General features: G+C 46.5%; 1 protein-coding gene across 1 annotated transcript in view; it reads left to right on the top strand.

Moving 5' to 3' along the window:
* Positions 1 to 19274, top strand: part of TENM4 (teneurin transmembrane protein 4) — a 660554-nt gene that overhangs the window by 118606 nt on the left and 522674 nt on the right.

A 19274-nucleotide genomic window follows, 5' to 3' on the forward strand; every position in this document is an offset into this window, starting at 1 on the left:
CCCGGTACTATCCCTTGGATAAAGGAAAGAGTTTGTCGTTCGTTAGTGCAGAGACTCAGACTGGGCTGCGTGTTGTGTCTAAATTAATTGTCCATTCAGTGGAAAAAAATTAAGTTGTAGATTATTGGACTTTTTTTTACTTACGAAGATGGTGATTTTGTATGGATGTACTTAACTTCAGATTTAAGGTATTTGCTTATTGCTATGAAAGAAAGGAAGGTGCTGTTCAGTTAAGCACTTCCTTTGTGTGCTCTTGGCTGACTCTCCCCTGCGGGGTCAGGGAGGTTCATAAACCAGTGGTACAGTGCACCTCTCACAACGTCAGTGTAACGTCCTGGCTTAAGGAAAGATTTGGAGTCAAGCATTTCAACACTGCCACTTACTATGCTGTGACTCCAAGCAAGTTACTGAATATTTCTAAACCTCAGTAGCCTGATGTGTAAAATGGGGATGTTATTAGTCCCAATCTACCTTATGGGGCTTTAGTCAAGGTAAATGAGAGGATGCACACAAAGCTCTTGGCATTGTCACTGGCACACGGTAGGGAAAGAAGTGCCACCAGCAATGACACTGCAGTGGTGGCTGCTGTGGCCTGAATTGGATGAGCTTAAAGACGTAGGTAATCACATCCATGACAAATGGCCACCGAGCCTCTGATTGCCCACCCTCCCCCATGGTGAAGGTCCTGTGGAGTTGAGGAACCCCCTTGTACTGGTTTATGAGAACTGATTGTTAATCTTTCAGGGATTTTGTGAGACAGTTAATAAGCACACTATTACTAAAAATTAAATTATATAAACTTAGGCTTAAATAAATTATAGGATGGGACAAAAGTATGTTTATAGTTGTTTATATGGAAAATAATACAATAATTAATAAATAATAATACAAGAATAAACTCTGTGTTTCATGTACTCAAAACTATAAACCTACATTTGCCCCACTCTGTATATTAAAGAGAAAGGGCAGGAATGCCTGACACTCACCACTTCCTGATTATTTTACTACATTAGAGGTCACTCCTGGGGTTACTTACATTCATTTTATCTATGCGGTGGAAATATTCCCAGCTCCACTTTCAATGGCTCCGCTTTGAGAGCTCAAAATCAGCCATGGTAGGAGAATTCACAACACAGAAATCAGAAAATGCTACAGATCAGGGCTTTTTGTTGATTTTGTTTTGTTTTCCTGGTGAGTCAGTTGTTAAATATTTACCAGCTCTCCTTTGGGTAAAACTTACTAATGGCTGTTTCATTGTTCAACAAATGCTGATGGTCAGAAATTTTTTTATTACATTGAAATGTGTTCTTTTTAGCTTGATTCTGGTTAAAATTTCCAGTGTTGTTTTTTTTTAACTAGTAGAAAGTACCATAAATAAATACCCTGGTCCAAGTCAATGTCTTCGTGCCTGTTTTTACCCACTGGCCCTCTTCATGGCGTGTGGAACATGGTAAGCCCTGGAGAAATTACTGTTGTTAAATTGACTGTCTCTGCATTCAGATCAGGATTTTTTGAAATGTGATTTCTCCGATGGGGCTTTTTCCCTCTAAGCATTAACCAATTTCAGAAATGTTTAAATTGTGATATTGAAGAAATCCAGCCTCAAAGTTGAAATGTACTTAAATTTCCCACTTTGAGTATATATTGTTTGACTGTTTCTGAAAAGCACTGACTGAATAGAGGGGAAGCAGGTCTCACTTTGGGCCACTGTGGAAAGCCAGTCCCTTTCCTGAGATCTCTCCCTGTAAGTGACTAGCAGCCCACACTGGATGATTCCTTCAGTGTCGGTCAAAACCTGGAGTAATGTCAGCCTGCTCAGATACAAGACTTGCCTTGGAGAGATGCAAGCAGCAATTTGGGACAATAATCCGAAGCCTGAGGGAAAGAAGGTCATTGTAAAACACGGATTTCTGAAAGTGAGGCAGAAAAGCAGCTGAAAAATTCATACTTGGTCAACTTGGCTGGAGCTTTGAAGTCAGACTTGTCTGGAGTTCAGATTCTGGTTGTGTTGATCTGAGTGGGTTGCTCTGTGACCTTGGGAAGGTCACTAACCATCTTTGAGCTATCATTTTACCATCTCTGAAAATAGGAATTGTAATATTCATCCTAATGTTTGTCAAGTGGATTAAATAAGATAAAGATATAAAGGCCCAGGAACATAGTAATACCACTAAGTGTTAGCTATCCACTTTTCATATCAAGGGTCATGCCAACTGCCCTGGCTGGTGTGACTCAGTGGTTAGAGTGGCAGCCCTGGCACTGAAAGGTCATGAGTTCGATTCCCAGTCAAGGGCACATACCTGGGTTGCTGATTTGATCCCTTGCTCCAGTCAGGGCATGTGTGGGAGGTAACCAATCATTGTATCTCTCTCACGTTAATGTTTCTCTCTCTCTCCCTCTCTCAAAATCAATGGAAAAATATCCTCAGGTGAGAATTAATAAAAAAAAAAAAAAAAGGGGGTCATGCCAACTAACTTAGGGTTTGAGGCACTTAAAATGCCCCTAAAATATCAGGTACCCTATCTACGTCAAAAACAATTTGTCTTTATAGATTGTAGATATGCATTACTTTGTCATTTGCTTATTTAAAAAATAAAATAAAACTGTTCAAGTTGTACTTATAGCTTATGACAGGGGAATTGGTTGCCTTGATTCTGCTACTTTGCAGAGCAAATACAAGTGTGGGCACATGGACTTGTGTCTCCCTAGAAGCTGAAGCCACGTGTGGGTGTTAACAAACTTTGTGTCTCACACTGTGACCTTCATGTAGAATTTCCCGAAGTGGGAATATTAAGCTCAGTGTTTTTTAAAACTCCACTAGCCTGGGAGAAAATTATTTTAAAAGTCACTTTTTGTCATCTTCCATTAGACACCAATTTCCTAGGCAAAATGGAATGTAGGACACTGTTGAGTAAATGAAATCACAGGCATGTGGCAAGAGGTTAATAACTCCCATTGCTGATTTCTGAAAGAAAGAAAAAGCACCGGTGTCACTTCTACTGTTGACATTTTGTTCTGTGTCACCCCTTGAAGCAAACAAAATGTCTGTGCATTTTTAAAAAGACCTCTTTTCTTTCTTTTCAAAGTTCTTCAAAATTGTGCCTTGAAACGATTTGGTTGATGGAAACCTGGCCTTGGTGAGGGGCCACTGATTGTAAGTCATGGCTGTTCCCCTCTCTTTTCCCTCCACCAGCTTCCCTGGAAGTGGTAATAGCAAACCACCAGAAAGCTGAGGGAGTTCTCAAGTACAGAAAAAATCAACTGTACATGTTGAGAAATATGAACTCACTACTAAGGGTGGTATTAAATTTTCCAAAATTTCATTGAAGCCCTGACCGGTGTAGCTCAGTTGGTTGGGTGTTTTCCTGTGCACTGGGAGGTTGCTGGTTCAGTTCCCAGTTGGGACACATGCCCAGGTTTTGGGCTCATTCCCAGTAAGGGACGTGCAGGACACAGCCAATCTTTGTTGCACTCTCACATTGATGTTTCTCTCTTCTCCATTCCTCTTTCTCCAAAAATCAATAAATGACTTTTTTTAAATTCATTGAAATAAAAAGGAAAACCAAGAGCACTTTAAAGTAAGTCTACAGACAATAACACCCAAATCTGGTCCCCTTTGCTATCTATTTACTTACTTACTGGCTGACTTATTTTTACCTTCCTCCATGATCTCTCAGCATATGCATCTTCAGCAGGCCCAGTCTCAGTCTCTCAGTCTCTCTCTCTATGATCTATAACCCTCTCTCCTCCAACACTCTGCTCCCTCGCCTGGCTCAGAATCCTGGGAGATACTGGATGGAATCACCCATGTCATAGGATTAGGAGAAACAAGCAGTGGCTTACAGGCTTTGAAATGCAACTAATAGGAATAACTACTTAGATCCTGGTCAGTAGACCCCTATGTGTAACAACAAAAAACCTTGCTCTTAGGAAGAACCCTGACTTTTTTTTAAATCCTTACCCAATGATGTGCTTTTATTGATTTTAGAGAGAGAGGAAGGGGGAAAGAGAGAGAAACATCGATCCGTTGCCTCCCGTATGTGCCTTGACCAATGATCGAACCCGCAACCTGGTGTATGCCCTGATCCGGAATCGAACCCTCAGCCTTTTGGTGTACCAGAGACGCTTTAACCAACTGAGCCACCTGGCCAGGGCAGAACTCTGACCTTTGTGATTCTTTTCTGTTCCATTCCATTCTGTCCTTTAAAAATACCGTTTCTAATGAGCTAACTTAATTTTTCAACTCCTGAATGGGATGTAACCTACAGCTTGGAAACACCGGCCTAGAGCAGTGTGCCTCAGACTTCAGTGTGCACTCAGGTCCCCTGGGGACTGGATAAGGGGCAGGTTCTGTCTGAAGGTCTGGGGTGGGGCCCTCAATCCTGCAGTTCTAATCACCTCCCAAGTGACGTTGACACTGCTGATCTACAGACCTCACATTGAACAGCCTGGTTCCCAGTACATGGACTGTTCAGCACCATGGACAGGAGACCAACCCACCAACAAATCAACTTTTGAGTCACACTGTCCTCTCTGCAAGGGGGCTCAGGGGACACTTTCCAGAGGCTGCCTGACCATGTAGAACTCTCTCCCTCTCTCTAAGTGGCGGAGCCCTCGGAACAAGGGACACAGAGTTTAGGGCTGGGGACTCCGAGGAGCTCTGCTCATAAGAAATAGTCCAGCTTTTTCACTCCCCCCCTGGTTTGCTCCAGGTCCTGCCTGGTGACTCCCTGCAGCTCCGCCTTTATTCGGGGTCTTCCAGAAAAGGCTCAGGATGCCCTTCCTTCAGACCCGCCTTCTGGTGAATGCCTGCGCCGTTACTCAGCTTACATGATAAGGCAGCATCTTTCCCTGAGTGTGCCCCTCTCAGCCTTGGTACACAGCTCTGTTGGAGACCTAAGCATATATTATTAAAAAGCTCTCTGTGTTCATATCCTCCCCCCCAAAATGGGCCAGTCTTTCATGGCCCTGGTCACATTAGGATCACCTGGGGAGCTTCTGCAAAATGCTGATGCCCAGGCCTCACCCCAGACCAATTAAGCCAGAATCTCTGGGACTGGATCCTGAGCAGCAGTATTTTTTAAGTTCCCTAAGTCAGGACTGGGAATTACTGCATTAGTCTGTGAGCTCCACGAGGATACAGACCGTGCCTCACTCACCCTTTCTTCCCCTCCCTTCTCCTCCTCTTGCTCTTTCTTTCAGTCCAGTGTCCTGGACTGCTTGCTATTCAGTGACTAATGAGCCAGTAACTGACATAACGAGCTAACGTTTCCTTAGCACCTACTATGTGCCAGGAACTAAAGGCATTTTCCCTGCATTACCTCATGAGGACTTGCAACAGACCTATAAAGTAGACCTTATTTATTGCAGTTTACAGAGGAAGGAACTGAGGCTTAGAAAGGTTAAATCATGTAGCCAGGATGACACAGCGAGAGGCAGAGCCAGAGTCTGCACTTGATCCAGGGTTGTGCTGAGCTATTTGGAACAGGCACCCCAAGGTGCTCCAACTCCAGCACCTGTTGTCAAGGGGGAACACAAAGCCACAGGTGAACAGAATTCATTTCTCTCCACCATCAATTTTTCTAGAGTTTTAGGGAAAATATAGAATTCTCATTAATGTTATTATACTACTATTTTTTAAAAATAACAAGACCCCTTATTAATACCTTCTGTTTGCCAGGCACTGTTTCCTTGCAGTTAATATCCATCACCTTCATTATCCCCTGGAGCTTCATGGCAACACTGTGAGGCAGGCATTATTTCCACTGTGCAGATGGAAACATTGAAGCTCAGAGAGGTCAAGGGGCTCTTACAAAGTCACCCAGTCTGAAAGTGGTGAGTCAGATTCGAACCCAGGTTTTCCTGATGGCACAGACAGCCCCCCTTCACGGCTCTGCCCATTCTGTATTTGCAAAATAAACACTCCGCGTGATTATCTCATTAGAGTCTCAGAGCTCAGCAGAGAGACGGGTGAAGTGATTGGAAGGCAGGCTCGGGCCGCAGGGTGGAGGGTGAGGGATCACAGGGATTGGCCACCTGGGAGAGGAGAACATAAGTGGGGGCTCCACAGACCAGCAGGGCTTCACACCGAAAGTGGAAGTGGCTCGGCCTGTGCTCGCCTCCCGGAGCTCCCAGCATCCTTGGTATCCCTCCCAAGAGGGTGGGGGAGGCGAGTCCGAGGCAGGGCCATCACTCTGCCTGCCTGTGGAGGGAAACAGAGAACCCTCTGTTGCTGCCCCAGGAGCTCCACAGTGATAGATGGAGGGCCATTTGTCGAGCCAGAAGCCATCATTCATGGAGGACAATGGCCCACTGGGACCCAACACATTTGGGGAAGAGCATGAAGCAGACAGAAGCAGGATTATGGGAAACAAAGCCAAAGGAAATTTGTTAGGAGTCTGATTTCCAGAGCCTTGACATCAGCAGGAACGAGGCTTTTTCTGTGCAAGCGTCACTAGCAAATGTATTCAGAGCCGAGGCAAGTTCGCTGGCTTCCTGGTGTCCATTACCAGCAAACACTGGAAATGATTGTGCAGGACTTAGCAGAGGATTATCCTTTTAGAAAGCATTAACTGGGGTATATTTTGATAGGGAGGGAGGGGCTGGTGCATGTAATTTATTGCACTTTCTGGGGAAGCACTGAAGCGGGGACACCTGGACCCATAGCTTCAGAATCATCAGCTGGGGTTTTCTTTGTCCAGATTCCTGGTCCCTTTGCACAAGGTCTGAGAATAAATAAGCCAAACGATGAATTTCACTTGGCCTTGGAATCATATTGTAAAGTACTAGGACCCCACCTTCCACTTTGTAATCTGTGGAAAAGTTAAGATTGCAGGTATGGAAGGGGGCTTACAGTTGTGAAACCAACCGAGGTGAGGAAAGAACGGCGGGGCGGGGGCGGTCTACTTCCTCCCTCCTAGTTTCGGGTCAGGGAACATCATCAGCCATGCAAATGGATTATTTCCGACAGTGCCTAAGGATGGGGTCTTCTGAGAGACAAATCGAGTGTGTAGAAGCCTTAATGGATGTAGAAATAGGTGGGCAGCCAATCCCAATGGTAATAACACGCACAGCCTCTAAGTCTAGGCTCGATGCTGAGAATGAGTTTGCTGGCACCGGCAGAGAGGGCTGAGTGGGGTGGGGCTGGTGCATCTCATTGAGAGAACAGTCCACTGCAGAATGTGTTTGTGGCAGGCTTGGAGGGACAGCATCCACTCCCCAGGAGCCCTTCGCATCTCGCGTCTCTCCATGCCTGGTGGCAGCCTTCCAACGAAGGGGCATTGGGAACACTTGCTAATTGAGTCCTTGCTGACTGCCTGGTTCTTTGCTAGGCACTGAGCATATGACGATGAATTCATTCAAGGTGGTATTGCCCAGTGGTTAAGATCACGTTTGCTAGAGTCGAGTGGCCTAGATTCAAGCAGGAGCTCGCCACTTGCTTGACCTTGGGTATATTATCTGATCTCTCTGTGACTCAGGTTCTTCATCAGAAAAATGGGAGTCCTTGCAGGAGGCTGTGAGCACGCAGCAAGCTAATATATGTACAGCATTCACAATAACGCACAGCAATAGTCAGGGTCATGTCGTGTTTTCTGCTGTTATTGTTATTTTTATCATTATCATTATTTGACATATATTTACTGAAATACACTCCATGTCCAGCTCTGTGATGTGTGCCAGGGAGGTGGCAGTGAGCAGGACTAGGGGCCTACCCTCATGCACCCACAGTGCTGAGGAGCCGGCCACATAAATGAGTCCATGGAAGGAGGCGATATGTCCTCTGAGAAAGATGCAGATGGAGTGCTGTGGGGAGTTGGAGGCGGGAGAGATGAAGACCAGCCTGTGGACCAAGGAGAGCTTCCTGGAAAAGGGAGCACTCATCGTGGGCGTTGAAAGATGGGAAGGGATTGCTCACGTAGAGTTAGCAGGGTGAGGTTCTGGGCTGTCCCTGCCTTGGAGGAGCTCTCCTTCTTGTGAGACTATGTGGAGACCTTGAAGGTTCAGAGACTCACTCAGGCCCTGCAGCCAGTAATATATTCATCGGCCATGTAAATGGATTATTCCCAGGGAAGAAGAAAACCCAAGTGGGCTGCTACTCAGAGCGTCATGGTATTCAGAGGAGGGAGACATAGCAGGGGCTTGACTTGCAGGCAGGTGCTTCTCATGTGGGTTAGGGAGCAGACACTGGAAGGGTTTGGATTGTTCCAGAAGAGGAACAGCATGAGCAGAAGTGCAGAGGCAGGAATGGGCATCACACGTGTAGAGAAGGGTCAGCAGACCTGAGTGCAGGCCACCAAGTGATGCGGGGAGGGAGGGTGGCCAGGTTGATTACAGAGAGCCTGGGAGGGAGGTTAAGCTCAAGTGGGCACTTTAGTCTTCAGGAAATATAGTGGCAGATGAATTTGATTTCACTTTGAAGATTGTTACAGGTTCATAAAAACTTTATATTGTGGGCTTGTAAAATATTAGCCCAATCCACAAGGTAGGATTAAATTGCCTGCATTACCCGCCCTGGAAGCGTCTCTGTTTACCTGGATGTGCTCTGAGCACAATTCAGGATTATTAATAAAACAAGGCAGCCGCGCAGCAACGAGAGGGGAGGAGCACAATTTTATGACCACTGTCTCAGTTTGGGGGACCTTGGTTGCCCTGTGAGAATGCCTACCCTGCAAGGGTGCTGTCTGATCTCCAGGGCCAGCCTGGAGGGATGGGGAAAGGACCCCCTTGGCATATATGGAAAACAGCAATTTCACCTCCTTCCCTGTCTATGTATCCCAGGGGCTGCAGACTGACAGCCTACAGACATGTTTTGGGGCTCACATCCTGTTTTAAATATCAAGATATTTAACATAAAAACCAAAACGCTTGGCAAAAAAATATGGATTTTCTTCATCTCTTAGAAAGGCAGATTTGGCAACACTAGGCCCTGCTCTGCCTACTTTGGAGAGCCACCTCCCAAATGCATAATTCTCTAAATCCAGTACCCAGGACCATCATGTCACTTCCCTGAGCCTTGGTGTCACAACTTCTTGTGATACTGAATGGCCTCTGCTCCTTTCAGAGGGCATGAGTTCTTGAGTTTGCCACAGTTCCCACCCCTCCTTATTGTTTACTGCTACAGGTATTTGGGTTTACCACTCTGGACCTTCCCCTTCACTGAAACCCAAAGTTCACATGCTTAGGTTTCTCATGAGGCATATATAATACTCACAAGTTACTGATTTATACAAGCCCAGAGCACTATGCACAGAACCAGGCCCTTTCCTATTCCTTTTCCCATCCCGTTGCCACAGCAGCCTGCAGAGGTGGGCATGATTGTGCCCATTTTACAAATGAGGAAACCAAGGCTCAGGGAAGTAAACAACAGTCCTGTGTAGAGGGTTTGGAGAATCAAGCACTTGGGAGGCAGCTCTGCAAAGTGGGCAGAGCACGGCTACGAGGCCTCTGCCCCTTCAGGGACTCCAGTTTCCTCCTCTGTAGTCAGGTTGCTGCCCTAAATCAGAGGTTCATAATGTGGGCATGCGGCTGGGGAAGAAGTTAGCATTTTCTTCCATTGTGAATATAGGCAATAAGCCACAAAAGCATTAGAAGCCTCTTGGACTTTGTTACCAGGAGGAATCAGATATTTTTGTAAATAGCATTTACACTCATTACTACTTCAAGGTTATGAGAGTTATTAGACCTGCCTCTAGATCTTGTTATAAATCTTGATTTATAAAAGAAATAAAAATATTAGTGCATCACAAAGTTATCAGTTTAACATTTTGATAACCATTTCGATACCACTGGTTTCCACTGTCATCCTAGGGATTTTATTTTATGCATTTAGAAACATTTTTCTGGGAAAGGATATGTAAGTTTCAAGAACCTGTCAAAGGGGCCCATGAGACAAAGCGTGCCCCAGATGCTTTCTAGGTACTGGAATACCCAGGACTCCTGCATCCATGAGTACGAGGCCGGGGGCACTCCTGTAGCAGCCCCACCCGCACTGCGTCCACACCTCTAGCAGTTTCAGGGGCAATTCCCCGGACCCTGTGCTGCCTGATTGGTATGTCGTTACATCAGACCAACATCTCCCAATTTGTTGTTGACTGAAGGTGTCCAAGAAGGCTGGGACAGGGCCAGAGGAGCAGGAATGGAGCCCCCAAGGAGACTTCGTGCCCCCTGAGGCCTCCTGTGTTAGGAGCACTGGGTGCTGGGTTCTTTGAGTCTACAGATCCCCAGACTCCATCCACCCACCTCAATTCTTCGATGCAGATCCTCATGCAGAAACCCCAGACCTAGGGGCCTGGGCACTTCTTGTCATTTTGCAGGAAAGGAAGCCAAGCTATAGAGAGGGCAAATGCCTGACGGAGGGTCACATAGCTGTCAGGGTCACAGGGGGGACCGGAGCCCATCCAGGCTGATGCCCATTTCCTGGAACATGTGACCCTTGGGGGCTCCCTTTTCCTGTGAAGATGAACCTTCAGTTAGTCTTTTCTTGTACATTCCTTCTCAGCAATTTTCTTCCCAGAGCTTACCTTCTCTTTTTCTCCTCTCCTTCCTTCTCTATTATTTCTTTTTATTTCTTTAACAGTTCAAATTCTCTCCTAAGCGTTCAGTGTGGTCCCTGAGGAAGCTTCACTTCTGAGTTTTCAGACCCCTTCCACACATTAGAAAAAAGAATGTAAATTAATAGGCTATTTCCTGAAATCTCTATAGTAACCATTGGAATTTACATTTCAGCTTGGGCCCTGGAGACAGAGGTAAGGCCCAAGCTTACAGCCTCATCATATTGATTATTCTTGCATCAAATATTGACTGAGCCTTTGTGTTAGGAATCAGGCTGAGCAATGGGGATAACAAGATGACACAATCCTGCCCACATGGGCTTCTATTCAAGACAGACATTGAGCAGGTAGTTCAGGGGTACAGATTGTAACAAAGAAGAGCAGTGGACCATATGGAGAGCCGAGTGCCTAGGGTTAGCCAGCAAAAGCCTTCCAAAGTATATGCTATTTAAGTTAAACCCAGAAGGTAAATAGAAATGAGCTGGGGAAGTTCTAGACATCAGAACAGCATGTGCAAAGGCCCTGAGGACACCATGGGTGTCGATACAGGAAATAGAAGAGAATGAGGAGAGAAGCAGACAGTGAGGTTAGAGGGATAGAGAAGGCCCAAAGGTGAAGACTGTATACACTAGGTGGAGAGTTTGAATGTATCTGAGGATAGTGGGAAACCATAGCACTTTTAACAGAAGAAAGATATGACCAGGTAGCGTCTTTTAGGACCAGGCTTGGTGTAGGTGCAGGAGAGGACTCAGAGTGGGGAGAGAGGTGAAGCAGAGAAACTGCTAAGAGAGCCCTGCAACAGCAGCCATGAGAGATGATCTTTTGGACTAAGGTGTTGTCTGATTGGTAAGGACCTGAGCATGGATTTGAAAGCTCTTCAAAAGGTGAATTAAGTGACTAATGAGCAGGAAAAAGTGAAGCCCAGAAAAACTCTTCCCTCTCCTGGTCTCCTGAGTTTCTGTAGGTAGCCGAGGCTATGACCTCACCCTGGTGGGACAGGCAGCCCCTCTGTGGCTGCCAAGTCCCCGTGATGCTCGGTTGTACCAGCCCTGTGTCTTCATTGCTTGGTGCCTGAAGTTGTTGGGAAACCTGAGCAGTACAGACAGAAAGGTGGGGAAAGCAGCACTGGCCCATTCATTTCATTTGTGCATCACTCAGGTCTTCTTTATGGAGATTTGATGTGACAGAGAGGACATGCAAAATATTTAACAACCTGAACTACACGTGCACAGGCCTCAGGAGGAGTTGGGAGCCTTCCACATGCCATGCCTTAGCCTCTGGTCCTGGAGAGGAGCTCAGGTCATAATGGGAGGCATCCAGGAACTTGGGCAGTGACTACTTAGCAACTGGTGTGGAAGTATTTCCATATTTTAACCACAGGCATAACTGTCTGGTGTGTACCTGCTGACCTAGACTGGGAGTCTGGGAAGGCTTCCCGGAGGAAGTGACATTTGAGCTGAAATATGAAGGAAGGGCCTGCTAAGCTGGGAGTAGTGGTAGAAGAAACAGCTTGTGTAAATGCTCTGAAACAGGACAGACAGTGGGATGTTTGAGAAAATGAAAGGGGTGGGCATATGGTAAGAGGAGGCAGAGCTACCAGCAGAAGCCAGGCTCTCTGGGCCCTGGAGCCATGGGAGGAATGGCATTTGCTACAGTGCAGAATGCAGGGGGACCAGTTGGGAGGCCACTGCAGAAGTGCAGGTGAGGGATGACTGAGGCTTGGACTTGGGTAGTGCAGGCAGAGATGGTGAGAAGTGGACAGGATTGGGAGAGTTAGAACCAGCAGGGTTTGATGATGGATTAATATGGGGGTGAAGTGAAGGGGTGGGGTGACAAAGGGTGGCCTCGGTATCTAGTTTGTGCTGCTGGTGGAAAGTGGCATCACTTACCGAGGTGGAGACTAGCAAAAGAGGACCCTTTGGAGGTCAAGATTAGAGATCATAGTGAGCTTGAGGCTGATGGGTCAGTCGTAGTGCCGAGACACGTTCCTCTGGTTCCTGTTCCGCATGGTTGGGGCAGATCACTTTGCCCGCGTGAACTATAAAACTGGGGAAGTAACGCCTGCTTTATAGGGGTGTTGCCAGGTTATTACGGACACGGAGCGGAAGCCCCTCACCCATCGTAAGCAGGCAGTGACCACGGGCAGCCACTGGAAGCAGTTGATTTTAATTAAACATATATGCTCAGGAATCTTACAAGAGACTGTTATAATGAGACACATCTGGTCCATTTTCTCCTTCCCGAAATAACATTCCGAGTCCATGACCATGGTGGTGATGATGATGATGAAGATGATGGCGGTGATGATGATTCTGTTTCCTCGGCTGTCTGACGCATATTAAGCATCTGCCTCCATCATTTAGGGAGCTGCTGCTGTGTAGGGGAAGGATCACTGGGCCCCGATTCAAATATTTGGCTCCACTCCTGCCTTGGGCGGTCATGGGATCTCTCTGAGCCTTAGTTTCTTCAGTTGTGAAATGGGGATGGTGATCAGATGCACCTCCCAGGATGGTCATAAAATTCCAACTGAATGGCTTTGTATGGAGTTAATGTAACGCCCATCGCCAGATGCACAGTGGTGCTTAGAAGTTACTGCTTTGCTCTTCCTTATGTGACCATCGTTCTTGTGCCTTAGGGAAGTGAAAAGTGGCATCAGGCCCCTCCCAGGGCGACCGCAGCCCCGCTTCTGCCTTGGCCTGCCCTTCAGCCCCTGTGGGCCAGCCACACGGAGGCAACGCCACTCCCTCCACACGCCCTCCCTCGGCCTGGAATTCCCTTTCCTACCCTTTGCCAGTCAAATGCCATTTTCATCTCCAGGGCCTAGGCAAGGGACATGGGTCTCATGCAGCTTTTCTGATTCTGCAGAGGAGACTCAGTGGCTCTGTCTTTTCTGTCCCCACAGCTCTGTCACGTTGCCCTCTTCTGAACACACCCTGCACTCAGCTTTGGATTACAGCTCAGACCTGTGTCCTGGACTCTAAACCTCTTGGGCCCACAACCTTGTCTGTTACAATCTCATACCTACCCTCAAAGCCGAGCCCAGTTTCACACACAAAAATCATTTAACTGAATAGAATTGAATTAATTTGACTGATTGAGGCTGGGGCAGCTCCTGAGACAGATTGAGGATTGAAAGGCCTGCAGCAAAGGATGCTCTGGCCCAGCTGAGTCAGAAAGAACCAGGTTTTGGGTGGATGATTTTGTATTTGATACCTAAAAGGACCTTTGTCAGGGCAGCTCCATGGCAGCCATGCCCACAACGTCCGATAACTGGGCCACTGGAGTCATTCTGCTGTGAGGAGCTAGGCAGGGGCAACTAGCAGCTTCATGAAAAAGTTAGGGACCCTCCCAGTGGGCCTGGGCCAACCTTGGCTCTGTGGCTCCCCCTGCCCTGGCCTCACCCCTCCAGTCTATCCTCATGGCAACCAGAGTGACTTCTCTGAAGGACATGCCTGGCCGTCATTGCCCAGCTTAAAACCTTTGATGGATGAACCCATTACCGGAACGGGGTCTACGAGGCCTCCAGGCTCCTGCCCTGCATCCTTCCTAGTGCCTGTGCTCTCAGAGGTTCCACTTCCCCTGCTGCTGCTCGCTCTTCTCAGAATAGGTCCATATGTCCTACCCCCTACCATGGACCTTTCTGTTTTGCACACACTGTGCTCACGAGTCCTGTTTGAAGCCTGTCATACCCAGTCCCATCCTAGTAGACTTGACCCCTTCCTGGCTGGATCCCGCTGTAGATCACAGTCCCTGCCCCCGCCTCCAATGCTACCTGTAACACGTGGTACCTGTTAGTGCCAGGAGCATGTCTTAGTCACCATCATTGGCAGTGGAGATGATAAAAGCAGACCATGCTGTTCTGGACTGACCTGCTGGCCCAGGCTAGTTTTTGAGAAATGCTATTCCACAGAATTCTCACTACAGCCCTGGAAGGTGGGGGTAAGGATCTCCATTCTGTAGATGAGGAAACTGAGGCTCAGAGAGGTGAACTCCCTTTCTCTGTGTCACACAACTCACCTGAGTCAGACAGAGCTGGGATTTGAACAAGGGTCAGGCCCATGCTATTTGCATCTTCCCAGCCACCCGTTCCAGTACAGATCTGGCCCACAGAGGAGGCAGCCAGCGATTGCTAGTTGATGAAAGGGTGAGCCTGAAGCTGCTGGGTACAAAAGTTGATGTTTCAAGGAGAGCTGACTTGCTTGGTTTATAAATATTAAAAAGGCTTTCTCATATGGTTCCATGGGTCTGGTTGAAAACAAGTGAGGGTATCAGGCAACATCTTGCATCATTATTGGACTTTCTATGTTTTTAGGCAAATAATAAAACCCATCATTATCTCTACCACACAACACAGAAAACTACCTCGTTCTGAAAGCAACTTGAGTGTCCCTGGCTGGGAGACAACTTGGATTAAGGGGCCCAGAAGATATGGCCAGCCTTCTGAAGGCCGCTAAGGCACTGGGATTTCACTCTTCCTCCGCCAAGCCATAAGGGTTAGGTTGTTTGGGCCAAGGCCTTGTGACAGAGGACAATTTCCTCATCCTAAATTGCTTCATGCCACCCTGATCTCACATACAAAAATGAAATCTGTCCAAGAAGGAGCGCTAAAGGAAAAATCTTTAACTCTGAACGACCCAGAAGAAAGCTGAAGTGAGCAGGTATTGAGAACCTAATCAGCAGCTGAAGTTCAGGAAAAAAATATCTACTCACTGACAGTGATCAGACTGGAAGTTACATACCATGATGCTTCAGACAGGGGCAGGACCAAGACTATTTATGGCCCTGGTCTTGTCTTTGCTACTGAAACCCAGTCTCCTCTAGGGCAGGAGAGAAGCATTTATTCTTCTAAGCCTCAGGAAATCCCTGATCTGATGATTTCCCTCCACCCCCTGCCCCAGTACGTTCATGTCCAGGGTTGACCAAAGTAAGTCCATGAACACCTTATATACAACTGAACATTGTTGTCCAAGGAACTGCTCCATGTTAGCTGGAGAAGAGTCCAAATTAAGCCAAGGGAATGGTGGCTCCACACCCTGGCCTGATCTCTGGCTTCCGTCCCAGAAACACCCTGGGAAAGGAGAAGGAATACAGTTTCACTAAATCCAGTGCACTGAATGCTGATTTGAAGAGCAGAAATACTCAGCAAGCAGGGCAGAGATGTTGCTGCAGGAGAGCTGAGACTCTGTTTTTTAATTCAGGAAAATAACCTAAGAGGAAATAATCATAAATGTAGATATTGATCTACAGAGGGGAAAACCATCAAGTCACTAATGCCAGATAATGCAGATTTATTTTAAAATGTTAGATAGTAGAGAAAGCAATGAATTAGATGTAATTGCCATATAATTTGACATGAAATTAAGTCCATTTAAGAGACATTCATTGAATGTTCGCAAAGCACAGAGTGAAGAGAGGAGGGAGCTATAGAAAAGCACAGGACATTGCTCTTGCCCTTTCGATGCTTCCACTCTAGTGACCTTGTAGTGATCAAAGCTGAGGCTTTTAGTTTTTCACATGGAAAGATATGCGACAGTGCTTCATGATTAGGTTAATTAAACCAGAGACTGTGCCCTTAAACGCAGGCCTGGTTTTCCACCTCATGTGCTTTCTGTATGGTGACCCACATTCATTTATTCTTAAGACCTAGAGTCCAGTGCTTGGTCCTTGAAATAGGTCATTTAAATTATTTTAATTTGAGAAAGAAATCAATTCAGTGAGTGTTTGCTGAGTACCTCTATGTGCCATGTGCCATGTGCCATGCGCCATGCAGAGCTCTGAGCAGGCAGTGCTGGCCAGTGCCACGTCCTGCCCTCATGGAGCTGGCAGCATGGCACTCATGAAACAAACGCCGAGCAGTGCTTAGTTACAGCTGCGAGGTGTGCCCGCTCCAGTGAGCAGCCAGAGAAGCTCACTGGTCAGGGCTGCAGGGCCTCTCTGAGGAGATGGTGATGAAGCCCAGAGGACTGGCGCGTGGATCTGGATTAGCCAGCAGAGAGGAGAGCGAACAGCTTGCCACGGGGAGGGCACAGCACGCCCAGGACCCTGAGCCTGGAAGAAGTAAGAGCCGCCTGAGGACCCGAAAGGAAGCCAGTGTGGCCCGGCACAGAGACTAAAGGGGAGGTGGGCGTGTGCAGAGACCCAAGCAGTGCAGACACTGGGTGCTAGACGCAGCCTTTAAGGCACAGGGACGGTCACCGTGGACTTTGGGTGTGATCTTCTGTGGAACAGGAGGCTGTTAAAGGGTTTTAGGCGGGGGAGATGATCCAATTTGCATTTATAAAAATCCCTCTAGCTTCTGGGTGGTGGGAGAATTGGAAAAGAGGATGTGGAGAGAAAATTGGAGAAGAGAACTTTGGAGAGGAATTGGAGGAAATTGGAGAAGAGGGTGTGGGAGGCCAGTTAGGATGCGCCGCGGCCCGGGTGAGAGGATGGTGGCTGTGCAGTGGAGACGGGGCACGTGAACAGAAGTGAGGTCCGCTTAGGAGGTGGGACGGAGAGGACTCGGTGGCTTGTTGGCTGTGGGTTGTGACATTTGGAGAGAAGTCTAGGGAGTTGGTTTCTGGTGTGGCTGCTGTGAAACGGTGGTGCCATTCACTGTGATTAAACATGCCGGAGGAAAACTAAAAGCAATAATCAAGGCAAAAGACAAATGGCAAACCCTGTGTACCAAACAAGAAAGAAATTAACTCCTGACTGAGAAATGGGGAAGGGACAGTGAACTTGAAGTTCCCAAAAGAGGTAATGCAAATGGCCGGAAACCATAAGTAAAAGGTGTTCCACTGATATTCAAAACAAGGAGATTAGAATATCTAGGCTCCATTTACCCATCACATTGACAAAGGAAGGAAGGGAGGGAGGGAGGGAGGGAGGGAGGGAGGGAGGGAGGGAGGGAGGGAGGGAGGGAGGGAGGGAGGGAGGGAGGGAGGGAGGGAGGGAAGAGGCCTGCTAACACCTGACATTGATGAGAGCATGAGGAACTGGGGTGTCCGTATATTGCTGGTGGAAACTGAAAATGATACAGCCTTTTGTGGAGGCAGTTAAACGTTAAGCTGTATAGTACAAGTACGTAGCCAAATAGCCACACAAGGATATATGTACACAAATATTGGAGTATCTTTATCAGTGGAGAAAAATTGGAAACAACCTACATGTTCATTAGTAGGGGATTAATTGTGCATCTGTGTAACCATTTAAAGATAGATTAAAGTTAGTGTGTATAGTATAATCCCATTTTGTAAAGTATCTGGATGTGTATGTTTGTGAATGTCTGCGGGGGTATTTATACAAGAATATTTAGAAGGAAATATATCTAAAGTCATATTGTGAGTGGGTAGGTGAGTTTTTACTGTATTTAATGTACTTGGGTAAGTTGAAAAAAATAATAAAAGAAGAGAAGATAGTAACTGCACTAGAACAAAAAACTGTAATGAAAGTGTGTAATTAAAGGTTGGGTGTGACAAATGCTGACTCTGGTTGCTGGAGAAGGCTTCCTGGAAGAGGTGTCATTGGACGGAGTATGAATAACCAGGTTTCTGTTTGTTTAGTCTTTCTGTTTCTGCACATATTCAGGGAGATATGGAGACCTCCACAGAGAGAAAGCCTGAGCCAGTTTTGCAGGCCTTTCAATATGTTTGCTCTCTGGTCATAAAAAATTCGTGCCAATTGATTTTAAACCAGATGACAAGAAAGGGTAACTTAGAGCTCTAGAAAGATACTGAACAGCAGCTTCGACCAATGTGCAGTGCAGTCACTTTGCCACTTTCTCCAAATGCTCTGACCTGGTTGGGATTTTATACTCATGGGCAGTGGCAATGGCATTCCTGGATACTATGCTATCAGCCCTTTCTAGTTCCTTGGTTACTATCTTGGATCTTTGACTAAAGAATCCCTTTTACTTCACATTTTCTATTCTTGGTTCTAGTAATTATGCGGCTTCTTACCAAAGTGCCCTTTTGGGAACTTAAATATGCATTGATACGATCTACTTACTGTGTGGAAAGCCCGATGACCTGACAGAACAGAATGACCTGCCTTGATTGGGAAACAGAGCTTAATTGGTGGCCTGATGCCACGGAATTGCAAAAGTGCAGTGTGATGAGGGCTGGAAGGGAAACCAGGTGCACTCACAGAGCGCAGGGTCAGAAGCGGGCAAGTGGGCCCGCGTCCCAGCTCCTTCAGTTATTAGCTGTGTGACCTCTGGCAACTTTCTGAACATACAGTAAGCGCTATGGGATTTTGCTGTTTCAGCTTTGAAACATGATGGACTTTGGTTATAAGATCCGGCTGCAGCATAGTGAGGGACCCGAGACCAGTCTTTCCAAGAGAAAATAGGGACACCGCTGGGTGCAGGGTGGTGTAGGGATGAACATTTAAGTTTCAAAAGTTATTTATTTTAACGAGTATTAAAAAATATATATGTATGATTTCATAGGTCGTTTTGCATAGAATAACTGTGATTAAAAATTTCTTTAAATATGTTAGGAACCATTTTGCAATTATAGAATCTATCTTAGTGGAAAGGTTACCTTTCATTGGAGTATAGAGAGAAGTAGGAGACAAATAAAGAGCTGCAGAAACTTTAAAAACATCCGTTAAAAATAAAGCTAAGCAAAATGAATTGATTTGGAAAAAATTAAATGATAGCAGAGGTAAGACATCAATATGTGAAAATTGTAAAAATGCTTCCAAAATGACCACAGCAGGCCTTGGATGGGTGGCCGAAAC

The sequence above is a fragment of the Miniopterus natalensis genome, chromosome 11 (genome assembly GCF_054644295.1).
Source record: "Miniopterus natalensis isolate mMinNat1 chromosome 11, mMinNat1.hap1, whole genome shotgun sequence".
Lineage (NCBI taxonomy): Eukaryota > Metazoa > Chordata > Mammalia > Chiroptera > Miniopteridae > Miniopterus > Miniopterus natalensis.